Below are 16,539 nucleotides of genomic sequence, written 5' to 3'. Positions count from 1 at the left end.
AATACGGGGAAGCGGGGGTCGGTTTGCGCGGCGTCTTACTCTGATGAGCACGCCGGCTCTCTTTCCCCTTCTCCGGCGGCGTTTCCGCGGTCGGGCCGCCCAAACAAAGGGATCCGCTGCCGTGTTTGTGAGCAGCGGTTCGTCACTGAAGAATTTAAAGTCCGGTTTTCGGTGTGCGATTGCCGAACCAATGTCCAAAAGTGTCTGTCTGTCGTACGTAGTAAGGCAGACAACATCCAAGACAAAAAACACAAAAACTATAAACAGAACAAACAAAAAACTACAATGTTTCAGCAGAGCTTGCGACGTTGCGGCCATCCTCGGCGCCATCTCAATCCACATCCCAGGCCAGCTAGGAGTTAATAGATTGTGTCCAGCCCAGCTACTCTTCTGATCATTCGAGCAGTTTTTGCCAGTTCATTTATTCCTTCTGTCAATAGGTACTGAGTAGAAGCAAAGGACAATCCTGCAGCAAAAACACTGCCCACACCTGGAAAGAGACTCACCAAATCTGCAATGGAAGACATTGTTAAAACCGCAGCACCGACGTGTATTGTGGTCACTGCTTTTTTTTTGGATGGCATCAGAAAACTTTGATTTGGCCCGATATTCCAGCAAGGGTATGTTCACTTTTTCTGAAAGCCTTTTCAGTGATCTGTCATCCAAACCAAATGCATAATAGCACCTTGAAAGGAAAAGCAACGCAAGGGCTGCATCACATGTTACTGAAGTGCCAGGCATAGGGACCACTGCTACACCAGCAGAAGCAAGAGATACAGCCCAGCTTATTGCTTTAAAAAACTTGATCTTCTTCTCAAGAGTTGCAGCAGAGCACACTGGCCAAGCTTGAAGAAAAACAGATTGCTTATGGATCGGAAGCTCTTCTATGAGTTTGTTTTCAAGCTTTTCAAAATCATATTTCCAGAAATAAACAGACGATATCAAGAAAACTTCCCCTAAATCATTCAAGTTTTTCTGGCAGTCCTCTCTTATTGTGTGAAGAACTTTCTGCTCATTAAATATTTTTTTCCTTTGCTCTGAACGGATGTCGCTGTCAATCTTTGAATGAACAAAGTAAAAATGTTTCTTCTGTTTTCTTATTTCTTTAGCCAGCATGATGTCATGCTCTGTGAACCTCTCTGAGGTAAGGATAATAAAAAAATCATAGGTTTTAAATTTGACATCTTTAAGGTATTTCTTTGCTTTGAAATTTGGACTTCCTATTCCAGGCAGGTCCCAGATTTTCACATTTGGCATTGTAGGATGCTTATACTCAGTGGGCTCCATTGTAGTTTCTGTGACACCAGTAGGGGCTGCGCCATCATCATCGTCATTTAGGCCTCGAATTACATTTACAAAGGAGGATTTCCCAGATCCTGTCTTTCCAGTCACAGCAATGTTAAGTGAGACATTTAAAAACTGCTCAATTGATTCTTTGGCTTTTGCTGTAGCCCTTTCCAGGGTGGACTCGCCTGATGCCTCAAGAACAGCACGGTCTTGAGTTGCCATGTTTTAAACTGCAAAAAGTATAAAAGTACCTTTAGCATTACTTTATTCTTATAAAATGTAAGAAATAGTTCCTGTTATTACAGTAATCAAAAGTTTCTGTATGGTGATCCACATTCATCCCTGATACTCTTTGTTTAACAAATGTCAACAGAAAGGCTTAGAAGCATTGTTGCTTTTAAAGGCAGATCATGTTTTGCCTAAAGGGCCACATAACTTATGTAGGATTACATTACAATTAAAGTGATCAATACTGACCTCTTGTGTAGAGAGCTTTTAACGTTTTCTTTCCCAGGATTGTGTGTTCCTCTGCCCTGTTAGTGGAAATAAAACCATGTTTCATAAATTAGACAACATTGATAACTGGGGTCAATTTACTTCAACAGCATTAAACTGCTGAGTAACAAAGTTAAGGGAGACAGATGAACTAATGTTGTAGTATACCAACCCAGTCTCATATAAAAACGTACCCTGACTACGTTGGTCCAAAGTGCAAAACGTAGAGGGGTTACAATAATGGCCCTTGAATTGTATGACTGTTACATTTTTTTGCCTATTCTTTTCCTATTCTTTTGCGTCCAAGTCACGTGACTTTCAAGATTCCGGCCGTGAGAACAAAAAACATGGCGGACATTTCTCATTACATTTCTAGCGCAAAATATATATTTTATTTTCATAATATTCACTCAGTGAATGTGCATAATCACTCGCCTGCTAGTTGTTGCGAAGATTTTTCAGATCTCGGCAGAATAATGTGAAACTGTAACGTTTTGGTTGCTATGGACGCTGCTCCGTCTGACTGATCAAAACCCCGCCAACTATATGCGTTGATCAACACATATGAATGTGAATGTGTGCGTCTCAATCCAAGAAATCGTCACTCCCTCGTTCAGTAGTCAGGGCACTGATTAGGACACAAGTCAATGGGCTAACCCCCTGATCAGTGCCCTGACTACTGGGGAGCTCATTGGGACATCGAAAGGGTACGAGTTACGAAAAAGAAGTACTTTTAGTTTGGAATCATTGTTCGTCCAAAAATATGAACATGCGTGTAATTTGTGGTATTACTCCCCAAAACACTTGGGGTTACTTGACTGTAACCCTGTTCCCTGATAAAGCGGAACGAGATGCTGCATAAGCTTATGCAAATGGGAATGTCTTTGACATAACCAGCTGTGAAAATAGTGTGAAAACACGTCAATGAAATTGACCCGGAGGTATTTATAGCCTCGGCCGGTGACGTCATAGGCGCACCTGCTGCACGAGGCTATAAATAGATGAGTTTCAGCTGGAGCAAACCAGATCTTCTTTGTTTGAAGACCAGTCCTGAAGCATCATCAGCACGGCCTAGCAATGCAGCATCTCGTTCCGCTTTATCAGGGAACAGGGTTACAGTCAAGTAACCCCAAGTGTTCCCTTTCAAAAGCTACACTCAATGCTGCATAAGCTTATGCAAATGGGAACGAGAATACCCACGCCGCCGTGCTTGATGGTGCCTGGACCCCTTACGGTTGTGTAGGTGTGCACAAGAACGCAAGAAGCCTCAGGCATTAGCCTGTGATGTCGACTCAAGGACATGAGAGCCCAGAGTGGCATGAGCATCCAAGCTATAAAGTCTTAAGAATGTGTGCGGAGAGGACCAACCTGCCGCATCACAAACACTTTGTAAGGGAGCACCCCTTGCTAACGCAGTAGAAGAGGCGACTCCCCTGGTGGAGTGAGCCCTTAATCCTATAGGCGAAGCTTGACCGCGCACCTCATAGGCAAGAGCAGTAGCATCCCTGACCCAATGTGACACTGTTTGATGGTGGCAGAACCTCTGTTACGGCCCCCATGGCAAACAAACAGTTGCTCTGACTTACGCCACTGGCTAGTGCGGTGGACGTAGGCCTGAAGAGCATGGACTGGACACAGTCTATGAAGTTTCTCCTGATCCGGCGTTGTGAACGGCAGAGGGCAGAAGGTTTCAAGAGTGATAGGATGTACAGTCGACAAAGGAACCTTAGGCAGGTAGTCAGGGTGGGGATGCAAAATCACTTTCACCAAACCTGGGGCAAAGTCTAAGCAGGATGGCGATATTGACAGAGCCTGCATGTCCCCAATTCTTTTCAGAGAAGTTATAGCCATAAGAAAAACCATCTTTAGAGTCAGAAGTTTGTCATACGCTGATTCTAGAGGTTCAAAGGGGGTCTCAACCAGACCCTCGAGGGCTAAAACTAAGTCCCATGAAGGGATCTTGGCTCTTAATGGAGGCCACAACTGCCTGGCACAACAAAGTGAGCAGGCAGAAGATGCCTCCCAAGCGGCACCCCATCCACCAGGGCGTGGCAAGCCAAAAGAGCGGCCACATAAACCCTGAGAGTGGAGGGGCAAGCTAATGTTTCAAAGGGGGTCTCAACCAGACCCTCGAAGACTAAAGCTAAGTCCCATGAAGGGATCTTGGTTCTAACAGGTGGCCTCAACCGCCTACCCCACGAATGAAGCGAGCGAGTAGAGGATGTCTCCCGAGCGGCACCCCATCCACCAAGGCGTGGCAAGCCGAAAGAGCGGCCACATGAACCCTGAGAGTGGAGGGGCAGGTGCCTGATGACAACTTTTCTTGCAGAAAATCCAGAACTGAAGTTACCTGGCAGTTGACTGAATCTACATTGTGTCGTACACCACCTTTCAAAGACACCCCATTTATTAGCATAAACTTCCGAGTGGAGGAAGCTCTAGCACTTAGGATGGTCTCAATAACTGCAGGCGAAAGCCCCGTGTCCCTCAGTTGGTGCCCTTCAGGGGCCAAACATGAAGGTTCCACAGGTCGGGCCTGGAATGGAATATCGTGCCCTCTGCCTGAGACAGAAGGTCCCTCCTCGCCGGAATCGCCCAAGGCGAGCCGTTGAGGAGAGACACTATCTCCGAGAACCAAACCCTGTTCGACCAACGCAGTGCTATCGATAAGAAGCAAGACCCTTGTTGGCGAACCCCGGCTAGAACTCTCAGGAGCAGAGCGACTAGAAGGAGGGCATACAGACACATTTTGGGCCATGTTTGAACCATCACATCCAGACCCAGCGGGGCTGGGTGACAGAGAGAAGCAGGGACATTGCGCTGTCTGAGAAGAGGCGAAGAGGTCCACTCCCTGTGGTCAGCTCTGTAAAATCTGATCCAGATCTGCTTGACTACTTCTGGGTGGAGTTTCCACCCCCCCATCTGTAACTCTGTCTGGACAGTAAATCTGCTCCCACATTCAACCGCCCTTGAATGTACACTGCTCGAGTGACAGGAACTTGTTCTGAGCCCAGAGAAAAATCTGTCTCGCTATTCTGATAGCGTGAGCACAGACCCCCCTGGTGATTATATACAAGATATTTAGCTGTACTGTCCACCCGCACTAGGACATGACAGCCCCTCAATTGGGGGAGAAAGTATTTCAGGGCCAGAAATACAGCCGTCAACTCGAGGCAGTTGATGTGCCAACTGAGTTGATGACCCTCCCATTCCCGTTGGACTGGACGACCACTTAAGGCCGCACCCCAGCCCGTCAGGGAAGCGTCCGTCGTTAGCAACTTGCGACGACAAGGTACGCCTAGAGTGGGACCCAAGGCAAAAACCGGGGTCTGAACCACATCGTTAGTGTACGAAGCCACATGGCGCGCCACTTTATTTGCCTGAGGATTGGCCCTAAGTCCTCTGGCTTTGAGCCACAACTGAAACGGTCTTATGTGCAACAACCCCAAAGGGAAACCCGTGGATGCTGATGCCATTAGACCTAACACTCTGGTGCTGATGATCAGTAAGATCTTGGTCTAGCCTGACTTTGCTCAGGGAATACTGAATGGTCTTGATTCAAGCGGGAAACCATTGTGCCCACCTTGTGACCAAAAACCGAACAAACCCTAGATAAGTCGTTCTCTGGGCAGGAGAAAGAACACTTTTCTTGGTGTTGAGTCTCAACCCTAGAGAAACTAGATGAGCCAACACACTGTGTTGCTTCTTTTTAAGCACCATCTCATGTGATTGTGCTAATTTTAGCAATCGCCTTTGTAATTCAAAATTTGAATGCCCCGGAATCCCAATGGAGCCGGTAATACATCCATACATTTTGTTTATGTGCGGTTACAAGGCTAGCCAAATGGAAGACCCGAAATTGGTAAGCTTTTGCCCCCAAGAGCGAACCTCAGGAACTTCCTGTGTTGTGGCAGACTTTATATGCGAATACATGCGTCCTTCGGATCAATTGTGCCGAATCCAATCACAATGTTGAATATGCGACACGACCGCCTTCACTGTAACATCTTGACCTTGAGTACTTTAACTGCTTCACGGTTTAAGACTCGAAGATCTGAGATTGGACACACCCCCCCCACCCTACTGGGGACCAGGAAGTAACTGCTGTCACTTGTGACAGTACGAACGCCAACTCCGCCTTCACGGAAGTGGAGACCACGCCGTTCAAACAAGGAGGATGACAAATAAATTAGTTTACTAATTTTTACTGTGCTTAACACCCATGCAGAAACGCCTGGCAGAAGTTCAAACGCTGCCTGAGACTCTGAGAGTGACAATTTTAACACTTCCTGTTGAGGGGATGTTAGACGTTCTATGTCCTGGATGATAGCAGGATTTAAACACTGAACGTCTAATATTTCACTGAAAACCACTGCCCCCCCGAATCACCAGAGGCGGCGGGGATGGAGTAGTTTTGAGGATAACGGGGTGGGGCGAGCAAATGTTTGACACGCCCTGTCCCGTGGGGGCAGACTGGGCACCAGACCACCGGACTTCTTATATTGATGACAGTCCCGAGGTCTGCCCTGGGAGGTTGTTGAGGATGACGAGCCGGTCTCCAGTCTTTACGAGGGAGAGCACGACTCGCCACACTCTGCTTATTACCCCCCTAAATCTTGAAGGACTGAAGAGACTCCTTTAAATCTGGCCACTACAGAGTTAACTGAGTCACCAAATGAACCACTCAAATCCTTCAGAAGGTCAGCCTGATATGCTTGCAAGACAGCCATAGTGTGCAGCGCAGCACCAGCCTGTCCCTTTATATTTATTATTCTTATATAAATCATATACAATATATATTCCATATAAAATAATATATTATATATATATATATTCCATATAAAATAATATACAATATATAATTCATATATATAAGCTTTGCCCATGACAGCCGACGTTTATTTTCTACATGGCTTTATGGGGAGGAAACATGCATTTGGTGAGCGAGCAAGCGAAAGGGACGGACCCGTCTCTTGCTCGTCAACAAACCCATTCGAGAGCTCCGAAAACTGGTGCGGACTGAAAGTAGCCCAGACGAGCATAAAGCATTCTAACTGCAAAGGCTTGCAATGCTCGCACTCGTCTGACTCAATGCAGCGACCGCATGCTCTTCCCCAAACACACACAGCAATAAACGTGTGCATCCAGTTCTGTTATTTGAAAGAGAACATGGATATACAGCGTTTTACTCTGCTGACTCGTTTCCAACTGATCAGATTTAACTAGAACTCTTTCCACTTATGTTTCTTTGTAACAGAGATGAGAAAGAGAGAGAAATCTGCACACTGCCATGTTGAAAACTAACTCCTAACAAAGATCTCGAGTTGAGTCTTGAAAGAGAGAGAGAATTTTTTTTTTTCAGAGACTTTGTAACACACCATAACACAGAGTTGGTCTGAAAACAAAAAGACCTGGTTTGCTCCAGCTGAAACTCATCTATTTATAGCCTCGTGCAGCAGGTGCGCCTATGACGTCACCGGCCGAGGCTATAAATACCTCCGGGTCAATTTCATTGACGTGTTTTCACACTATTTTCACAGCTGGTTATGTCAAAGACATTCCCATTTGCATAAGCTTATGCAGCATTGAGTGTAGCTTTTGAAAGGGAACGATATTTCAATAAATAGCCAGGCAGTGTTCCACTGATGACGTTTCTTATGACATAGTCAGTGCTGCCACCACGTGTCTGGTCTTAGTAATAACTTATTTTTTGGTTTGCTCAGTTGGGGACCCTACATTTTTCAACTATATTACAGATCGGCGCACATTGATATCATTGATATTATATGATATCCACTGTGAGGTAAGTTACTCTAAAAGTAAATAATTACTAGTTACTAATTACATCTTCAATAGTATAATTAAACTACTGTACAAACTCTCTCCAAAAAGTACTTCATTATTTATTACTTTCAAAATCCTATATTAACCTCGACTAGTTAAATGATTCAAGGATATACATGAAATGGCTTTTAAAATCATTCAAATAAATAATATAAAACTTCAAACGTTATTCTAATTAACTGAACAAAGCATTAAAAATGTGAAATTGATTCATAAAACCACGCATTTTAATGTTAGAATTTAATATTGGTTATAACTCCACTATTGTATTATAATATTAAGGTTCTGCAGTCTATACACAATAAATTGTTCAATTTCAAGTAATACCTTACCTTACTTCTTCAAGGGAAAAGTAATTAAATTACTGTAACTAATTACTTTGTAACTAGGTATACCCAACACTGATGATAAATTAAACTAGCTGATGACATCACTGTTTTCTCCAGAGCGGCTGTACAGCCGTATCAAATTCTGTTACAGTATTTTCCTGCTTAACACTGTGAAGCTGCTTTGAAATAATCTATATTGTAAAAAGCGCTATATAAATAAAGATGACTTGACTTATTTCTGGTGTATGATCAAGTTTTTCTCTGCATGGAGGTTAATTAATTGTATTTATATTATTGGAAGTATGCAATATCTATCTATCTATCTATCCATCCATCCATCCATCCATCCATGTGTGAAGGAGAGAGATGATCTATCAAGCTTTTGCAAACACAGCATGTGTTCTCTGGTTTGCTACAAAGTGGGAGTCTTGCAGGGTTTTGAATTTTTTTTTAATATACTGTATAACAACAACTTATGGAACAAAACAATGGACACTGAACATTCAACATTTTCTTAATTCTTTGTGTTCTCCTCCGTCACCCACTGTGGCAGCCAAGTTTTCCCACTGTAATAAAAAGAGATTGTTATTAATTTAGGTCTTTACTTCAGTCATGAATGAAATTCAAAACAAACAAGACAAGGTTAAGGGCAATGAGGAACAGCAAGCCACCCCTTCATTCAGTAGGTTTATAAACTTACAGTAACCTGATAACAGTGAATTATCTGCCTATGGTAATATTTTGGTTAAGGTTTGAATATGCATCACCTACGGTGTAGCCATTTATTTGAAATCATATACCTCTGCTCTGAAGATATCCACTGTAAAAGACCTTTGCAATTTGCTGCACAATAATAGTCTTGAAAATTTGGTCATGAAATTTGGTCCCAAGTCTTTGGACTTCTGTAAATTCCTTTAACCAATGTGTGTTACTTTAGCATCCCAATGTCAACATCTAATCAAAATTCAAGAAAAAGGAAATCCTTGCTCAGAATAAATTGGTGATTATGTCCAACATATGTCTCTCAATTATGGCAGTCAGGTTTTTCTGCCTTAAAAGGTCCCATGGCATAGATGATTATATTATTATATAATGTTTCCTGGGGTGCCCTTATAATGTTAGTATGTTTATAGTTCAAAAATGGTCATAATTTAGAAATAAAAGTCATTTTTCCTAGCCTGATTTTAGCCTTTGATTTGAAAGCTCTGCTGTGAGACCTCAGTGTAAACGCCCACTCCTGTGATTGGCTGACATTCTTGCATATGAAATAGCCAACATTAGATGTGGAACTCTCTCTAAATCTTTTACTTCTATAGCTATTATACATTTTTACTAGCTCTCAAGATTAACGAATTGTGAGAAGTTTTTTTTTTAAGTATTTAGATCTATTCCTTTCACATAAAAGGTTGCAGTGATGAGCATTGATCAGATGACAGTCTAATGATTGATTGAATGAATGAAGATCTTATCATTGCAACGCAATTTCTGCACTCTCACTAATGATAAAATAGACAAACACAGTAAAACTTTGACTAAAAGCTCAGTGCCAAAAATTGCCCTCTTACGGGCCTGAAGTGATAGCACATTTTGAAAAATGAAACTCAATCTCAGATAGTTGCTTTGCGCAGTAGATCTCTGTTCCCTTGCGCTGCTTACTGTTTATGTTTAAACTTTAGGCAGTATGCAACATATCATTATTTAGTTTTGATTCTAAACAATTAATTCATCCAGTTAATCTCATGGTACCCACATGCACCAAATTATAATTCATTTCGATTTGAGCAAGAGCTTTAAACAAAATAAATTAAGGTCAAGCCACATCTAGATGGCTATCCCAAATACAACCCCTTCAGTTAAGTGGATGAAGCCATTATGGATGTTAAATGGACTTGCACTTATATAGTGCCTTTATACTTTCTGGGACCACTCAAAGCACTTTTAGAATGTTCATCACTACCACCCTTTTACACACACATTCATACAGCACTGTTTGCACAACTTTGCAGACAGGCTTTGGAGATTGGATTCCCACGTATTCACACACTCAATGACACACTGGGGGGAAAGTGTGGGTTCAGTGTCTTGCCCAAGGACACTTCAACACACTGAGCCACAGCTGCCCACAAATACAAGCCAAGGCTGTTACTTTAAGTTTTGAAGTACTAAGAATTAGGCTAATGATAAATTGTACATACCAGAGTGAACAGGGCTCCCACTCCACCAACTTCATTTGGATCCCCTGAAAAAACAGGGGGGTGGGGGGTTAAGGGGTGCTGCAATTCCACTGAGTACATCTAAGACTTTTAATTATTGTAAAGCTAACCTTCTGCATTTTGCAGCGGATCACCCTCTCCACGGGGTAGTAAGGTTCCCCTTCTAGGATCCCATGGTTACATTCTGAAAGAGCAAAAAAAGTAAATGAGTTTGACCTCACATCTTCATCAATGTATTAAAAAATGATTTTGACAGGCAACACATGATATATTTATGACTTAAGTAAATCTGGCTAAGGCAAAATAATCACTGTATTTGAAGTCTGATTTGAAATGGTGAAATGTAAATCTAGGAAAGCTTAATAATAACCTTTGGTCCCCCCAGTTTCTTCCTATCTGGGGCTGCAGCATTCTTCTGCTTCTTTTTGTTTGCAGACATATCTGTTGAGATTAAGGAAATGTATCTGTGAAGAGCTGTTATTACAATGAATACTTGTCTAAATACCTTTATTCCAATAACAAATATATAATCTCACATTACAATTGGAAAGCTATTGATTGTAATATTTTGCAGGGCACTCATTGAAATAAATGGAAATTGTTTAACCATATGCTGTATGGTCACTTCTTCGCTCTACCAAGGGTTATAGATCTATACAGGTTAAAAACCTAAACAGGTTACCAAGTGAAGGAAAAGCCTTGAAGATTAGGGGAAAAACAAAGAATGTAGATCCTCCTACACATATTACCTTTATCCTATAACCTCAATATTGATGGGAGAAATAACGCTTTAATTCACAGGGCACATGATCTCACAGAATGATTTACTAAGTATGAAGATTCTGTCGATCTGATTCAATGGGTTTTACAAACCCCAATTTCAATGAAGCTGGGTCAACTTTAACACGAAAATAAAAAACATAATACAACAATTTGCAAATCATTTTCAACCTATATTAAATGTAATACTTTACAAAGACAAGACATTTAATCTTCAAACTGAAAACCTTTTTTTTTAGCTAATATTTTGAATTTGAGGCCTGCAACATACTCCTAAAAACCTGTGACAGGATCAAGACTGGGAAGTTTGGAACATTCCACAGGTGAACAGGTTCATTGGAAACACGTGAGTGTCATGATTGTGCATGAAAGGGGCATCCCAGAATTCATTCACAACCAAGTCATCCTTGGTTGTGAATGACTGACCCTTCTGGGGATGCTATGTGTCAGTGGGAATCACTATTGTAAAGAATAATTATGTGGGCTCAGGAACACCTTGGAAAACAATTGTCAGTTAACACAGTTTGTCACTACTACAAGTGCTACGAGTGCTGTCCACATTTAAAATCGTTTTTTTGGAAATCATGGATGTCATGTTATCAGCACTAAGTTCAAAAGCCATGGGGGTTTGTTACGTGTCCATGGCATACCCATGCCCCATGACATTCAAAATGAGTGAATCTTTGAAAACAAACAATAAAGCTTTTCAGTTTGAACATTAAATATCTTGTCTTCATTGTATATGCATTTAATATAAGAACTTCTGTTACCGGGTTTGTATGATCATCAGGGGCCTAATTTATAAATGTATAAACACAAAAACAAATTGAGAAATAAGAAACTGATTATGATGACAGAAATCCACGCTCCCCACAGAATATTAAAGCTTGCTAAGTTACACCATATTTTGAGTTCATTATCATTTAGTATTACATGCCTTGGTTAAATTCTAATGTAAAATCAGAATAATGCCAAGTATAACACACCGTTGCCAAGAAAAACAGAGCATTGCCATGGACACAGTGTTCTTTAACGGAAGCAATACAATCATTTTAAAATCAATAAACTCCTTTTTAAATCAATATTTTGTGTCAAATTATTGATTTTTTTGGTAGGCAGCCATGTAGCGGGATAATGTAGGGCGAGGCGGTTGTTTTAGCTATAACCGCCTCGCTCTACATTATCAATTACATAACAGAAACCAGCATAGGACGTGAATTGTTACAGCCTTGTATTTTGATGTGTGTGTGTGTGCACATACTGAGCTTATCAATATACACAGTAGACTGGAGGGAATTCTGTACAGCTAAAAATGAGGAACCAAACACCAAGTTATCCAGACCTACATATTACAGTAGTTACTGGTATAACACCTCAGAAGTCACCTCACACTAATCAGTCACTTTCAAATTTAAATACATTTCTTCATTTAGAGTATTATTTCAGTTTAAGAAGGGGAGACAGATTAAATGTTTAACATGGTTATCATGTATACCACGATTAAACAACATATGAAAAAAAACACGACTAGCAATTGAATCATGATTTCTATGTTATTTGAAAATATCAGCAAAACTTACTGCGTTTCTGCTGAGGTGATTCTGTGATGGGTAGGATGGGAGGACTGGTGGTGAGCTGGATGGGTGGAGGATTAGTGGTGGTCTGGATGGGTGGAGGACTGGTGATGAGCTGGATGGGTGGAGGACTGGTGGTGAGCTGGATGGGTGGAGGACTGGTGGTGAGCTGGATGGGTGGAGGATTAGTGGTGGTCTGGATAGGTGGAGGACTGGTGGTGAGCTGGATGGGTGGAGGATTAGTGGTGGTCTGGATGGGTGGAGGACTGGTGGTGCGCTGGATGGGTGGAGGACTGGTGGTGAGCTGGATGGGTGGAGGACTGGTGGTGGTCTGGATGGGAGGATGACTGGTGGTGGGCTGGATGGGTGGAGGACTGGTGGTGGTCTGGATGGGAGGATGACTGGTGGTGGGCTGGATGGGTGGAGGACTGGTGGTGAGCTGGATGGGTGGAGGATTAGTGGTGGTCTGGATGGGTGGAGGACTGGTGGTGAGCTGGATGGGTGGAGGACTGGTGGTGAGCTGGATGGGTGGAGGACTGGTGGTGGTCTGGATGGGAGGATGACTGGTGGTGGGCTGGATGGGTGGGCGACTGGTGGTGGGCTGCTGGTTAGTACAATCTAAATGGTACAAAAAGAGAAAATTATACACCTCCTGTAATAAAAACATGTCTCCTTTTTTCTAGCAGTGACTGTGCTCCATAAGAAAAAGTCCAGTACATTTGTATATAGACTAGCAGAGAATGTATATAGAAAGCAGATAATGTTTTTATTATACAATTATCAAAATTGTTGGTGATTAATTGTATAATTGATTAATAATCTCAAATATCAAATATAGCTGCAAGCAGCAATACCGGGGCCAAGCGCAAAGAAGAAGACAAGACATGCCAAAATGGCTGGCAGTGTCAGATCAACTGGAGCAATGAGCAATTAATCACGTTTTAAGATGATTTTAAGCAAAAGGCTGAAAATGCATTGTAGTCTGAGAGTGTCAGACCAACTGCAACAATGAACAATTATACAGTTTAAGAAGATTAGGCAAAATGGCTGAAATATCATATATTGAGTCACTGATAATGTAAGTTAATGGTTTATCACTTTTGACCAATAGGTGGCACAGATACGAAATTGATGTGGTGTGGTCAGAATAAGGGAACAATGACACATGCAAAGTTTGATGCCAATATGTCAAAGCATTGCAGAGATACAGCCTCAAGAGTAATTTTGGCATAATGGCTCAACTTCGTCACTGCGGTTTACAAAAACGGTTTCATCTATTGATGCAAAATCCCAAACTTTTTGTTGACACAGTCTGAAGATGATACGATTCGATTTTGGTGGAAATTGGACAAACGGTCTAGGATGAGTTTGAAAAAGTAGGTTTTGATCAAATAAGAACATTGAGGACAGGATGTTTGACCAAATATGGAAAAATTAGTATCTCTGTTCTCGGCATGAGCCAATGACTGTATTATGACCAGTTTCATTAAACTAGGCTAATTTAATCAAAAGTTATTAGCATGTTTGTAAATTTTGTTATAACCTCTGACCACAAGGTGGCACTGCCCCAAAACGTTTTGAGTACCTTCAAAGCATGGTGCGGAAGACATGATTTTTGGACAAACAGTTCAAAAGTTATAAGCAAAAATAGCCATTTTTTGTATCTCCGGACCAGTAGGTGGCGCTGCGCCGAAACGCTGCATGTTGCTTCAGGTCATGCTTGTGATGACATATACCAAGATTGGTTTGAATACGATAAAGCGTTGTGGAGATATAGGCTTATGAGTGTTTTTGCAACCGCTACGCAAAATTTGTGTGCGCGTTTATCGAAAACGATTTGACAAATGAACTTGATTTGCAAGATTTTTTGTCAGCATGGTCTGAAGATGATCTGGTTCAATTTTCGTGCAAATCGGACAAACCGTCTAGGACGAGTTCGTAAAAGTAGGTTTTTTGGAAAATTAAAAATGGCGGGGAAATTATCATGACCGAAAATGACATCATAGGTTGCAATTGAATCGGCATGAGCCAATGACTCTATTATGACCAGTTTCAATATACTAGGCTAATTTAATCAAAAGTTATTAGCATTTTTGTCAAGTTTGTTATATCTTTTGACCACAAGGTGGCACTGCCCTAAAACTTTTTGAGTACCTTCAGGGCATGGCATGGAAGTCACATACCGAGTTTAGTAACAATACACTAATGCATTTGTAAAATATAGCATTTTTTGACAAAATTCAAAATGGCCGACAAGCAAAATGGCCGATATGGTAAAATTGAATATCAGACGACTCGGCATGCCGTCCTGAATGTAACGAGACCACTTTTATGATTTTTGGACAAACAGTTCAGAAGTTATAAGCAAAAATTGCAATTTTTCGTATCTCCGGACCAGTAGGTGGCGCTGCGCCGAAACGCTGTATGTTGCCTCAAGTCATGCTTGTGATGAGATGTACCAAGTTTGGTTTGAACAAGATAAAGCGTTGTGGAGATATTGCCTTAAGAGTGTTTTTGCAACCGCTACGTAAAATTTGTTTGCGCGTTTATCGCAAATGATTTGACGAATCAACTTGATTTGCAAGATTTTTTGTCAGCATGGTCTGAAGATGATCTGGTTCAATTTTCGTGCAAATCGGATGAACCGTCTAGGACGAGTTCGCAAAAGTAGGTTTTTCGGTTAATTAAAAATGGCGGGAAAATTATCATGGCGGAAAATGACGTCATAGGGTGCAATCGAATTGTCCTGAGCCAAGGAATCAGAGGAAAAAAGAATTTTGTTTCTAGCCCTTATGGTTCAAAAGTTATTAGCATAAACATGAGTCAAATTTTGGACTGATGGTGGCGCTAGAGGGATTGAGTTTGAGACTCCAAATTTGCTACGGTGACATTTCAGACTGTCCTCTATTAGTGTGCCAAATTTCACAACTTTTTACCATACGGTTCTATGGGCTGCCATAGACTTCGTGGCGGAAGAAGAAGAAGAAGAAGATGAAATATAGCTGCAAGCAGCAATACCGGGGCCAAGCGCAAAGAAGAAGACAAGACATGCCAAAATGGCTGGCAGTGTCAGATCAACTGGAGCAATGAGCAATTAATCACGTTTTAAGATGATTTTAAGCCAAAGGCTGAAAATGCATTGTAGTCTGAGAGTGTCAGACCAACTGCAACAATTAACAATTATACAGTTTAAGAAGATTAGGCAAAATGGCTGAAATATCATATATTGAGTCACTGATAATGTAAGTTAATGGTTTATCACTTTTGACCAATAGGTGGCACAGATACGAAATTGATGTGGTGTGGTCAGAATAAGGGAACAATGACACATGCAAAGTTTGATGCCAATATGTCAAAGCATTGCAGAGATACAGCCTCAAGAGTAATTTTGGCATAATGGCTCAACTTCGTCGCTGCGGTTTACAAAAACGGTTTCATCTATTGATGCAAAATCCCTAACTTTTTGTTGACACAGTCTGAAGATGATACGATTCGATTTTGGTGGAAATTGGACAAACGGTCTAGGATGAGTTTGAAAAAGTAGGTTTTGATCAAATAAGAACATTGAGGACAGGATGTTTGACCAAATATGGAAAAATTAGTATCTCTGTTATCGGCATGAGCCAATGACTGTATTATGACCAGTATCATTAAACTAGGCTAATTTAATCAAAAGTTATTAGCATGTTTGTAAATTTTGTTATAACCTCTGACGACAAGGTGGCACTGCCCCAAAACGTTTTGAGTACCTTCAAAGCATGGTGCGGAAGACATGATTTTTGGACAAACAGTTCAAAAGTTATAAGCAAAAATAGCCATTTTTTGTATCTCCGGACCATTAGGTGGCGCTGCGCCGAAACGCTGCATGTTGCTTCAGGTCATGCTTGTGATGACATATACCAAGATTGGTTTGAATACGATAAAGCGTTGTGGAGATATAGGCTTATGAGTGTTTTTGCAACCGCTACGCAAAATTTGTGTGCGCGTTTATCGAAAACGATTTGACAAATCAACTTG

At 41.4% G+C, this 16,539-nt stretch overlaps 1 pseudogene across 1 annotated transcript; it reads right to left on the bottom strand.

Annotated features, from left to right (window-relative positions):
• Positions 1-359: 359 nt before the first annotated feature.
• Positions 360-1,509, bottom strand: LOC307118643 (interferon-gamma-inducible GTPase 10-like; annotated as a pseudogene). Its single transcript has one exon. The product of its transcript is annotated as an interferon-gamma-inducible GTPase 10-like (transcript).
• Between the last annotated feature and the right edge of the window lie 15,030 nt (positions 1,510-16,539).

Source organism: Gobio gobio (genome assembly GCF_949357685.1).
Source record: "Gobio gobio genome assembly, chromosome: 1".
Lineage (NCBI taxonomy): Eukaryota > Metazoa > Chordata > Actinopteri > Cypriniformes > Gobionidae > Gobio > Gobio gobio.
This window is presented reverse-complemented; position numbering and strand designations above follow the sequence as displayed.